This window comes from Mauremys reevesii, linkage group 17 (genome assembly GCF_016161935.1).
Source record: "Mauremys reevesii isolate NIE-2019 linkage group 17, ASM1616193v1, whole genome shotgun sequence".
Classification (NCBI taxonomy): domain Eukaryota; kingdom Metazoa; phylum Chordata; order Testudines; family Geoemydidae; genus Mauremys; species Mauremys reevesii.
The window spans coordinates 11,349,244-11,351,245 of NC_052639.1; positions in this window are offsets into that span (position 1 = coordinate 11,349,244).

Below are 2,002 nucleotides of genomic sequence, written 5' to 3' on the forward strand. Positions count from 1 at the left end.
CTCACTAGAAGGCATTTTTCTCCAGCCCTCAGAACATTTGGTGGCTCTTTGCTGCCTCAACTCCAATTTCACACCATCTTTTTCAAATGAGGACACCAAAACTGGAGGCAGTATTCCAGTATCAGTCTCACTGATACCATGTCACCTCCTGTGACGTTCTTGACATAATCTGTAACTGTATAGATCACCGTTGCCACCACTGTTCTATATTTGCAGCCAATATTGTATAAAGGTGGTCACATAAAGGGTCTATGGAGAGGTTATGATTGGCTGATTATAATTATGCTATCTCTAGATATGTATCATTTTTGTAGTTGACATTATGAATATTGGCTCTATGCTGCCTGTATTTCCAACTTGTGCTATGCTTCTGGGAACACCCCAGCCAGACAAATTGGTGTCAGCTCTGCCTAGCCTGCTTGATGGCCCATTAAGGACCATCAGCTATACAACTGACCCATTGAGAGAAGGCAGATATGCCTTGTGGCTCAGCAAGGTGTGCAGGGACCTGCCTATGGACAGAACTCTAAGATTTTTCTATGTCGCGTGCTGGATAGAGTGTCCTTGGGACAAAGAAAGCAAAGACCACATGGCAAGAGACTATAAAAGACTGATGCCTCATCTCCATCTGGTCTTCAGTCCTGCTTCATACCTCTGGAGGGACTTGGCTACAAACTGAAGCTCTGTACAAAGGACTGAATGGCCCATCCCAGTTGTGGATGTACTCCAGAGACTTGATTTGAACCTGCAGTTTATTCCATCACTGCTACAAGCCTGAACCAAGAACTTTGCCAAAGTACAAGTTTTGCCCAGGGCACCGTTTCCCCTAACGCTGGTCCTTGGTAACATTTCTTGATGGGGGGGGGGGGAAGGGAGAGAGATGAGGCGTTTTCTCTCTGTTTCTTTCCTCTCCGTTTTCTGCTCCTTCCTTCAATTCCAGAAACCTCTCTTGTGTTTCAGACTGTGCAGTGACACCCTCCCCACCCCAGGACTATGGAGCCTTTGGAGCAGAAAGATCCTAGGAGCTAAGGATGAATCCAGGGGTGAGTAGCTGGCAGGAAGGAGTCCTAGCAACTCTTCTGGGAGTGCAGGGGAGGAATGACTCCCCCTTCTCTACATTCTCCCCATGGGGCTCTGAGGAGCAGGGAGGGTTGTGTGATAAATTCCATCCAACATTCCCCTTTGATCCAAGCCGAGAGACATCTCAGCTCTGCACAATCCCCTTGGCAGCACCAAACAAGGGATGTTTTCCATTGCCCAGGAGTCTCAGCCAGGGACTGATGTGCTGGAGATATGTTGGGAAAAGGGACTGTCTGAATTGCCAAAGCAGGAAGCCAACAATCTACAGCAAAATCATTAACCACAAACTCACTCTAAGCATGCTCCAGCCAGAAGGGAAATGGGCAGGAATTCTTGCTGTTCAGCCATGGCCACACATACAGAGCTGCACAGCAGTGAGGGTGCTGGGCAAGCTGGTCTGAGCGAACACTTGGAAATGATCCTTCCGTTAGAACAGAACCAGAGTGTAGAAAGGCCCCTGTGTTAAGTGGTTGAGGCTGAGGCCTTAGGAAGCTGGCCTACGATACCACAGGAATCTTTCTGTGGAGGTTTGATTCTTGCCAGCTAGGGGAAGCTGGTGTGTGTTGTCTTTGTGGCTGCACTTTCAGTGATGCAGGTTTCTCTATCCCATTGTTCCGGGGTCATACTACTAGATTGCCAGCTGCTTTTCAGCTGCAGTGTGGAGACTGTTTGTGTGTGGGGAGAGACAGTGTGTGTGTGTTGGGGAAGAGTGAGTGTGTTGAGGTAGGTAGGAGCAGATCATTATTATCCCTACTTGAAAGAGGGAGACGCTCAGGCTGAAAAAGGAGAATTGACAATTAATGCAGAGAAGCAGCACAATCCATGAAACATATAACTGGTTATGACTTATTTACTTGGTCTTAAAAGAGAACAAAAAGGCCTTGAGTCTCCTCCCTGTCATTAACGCCCTGCTCAGACAATC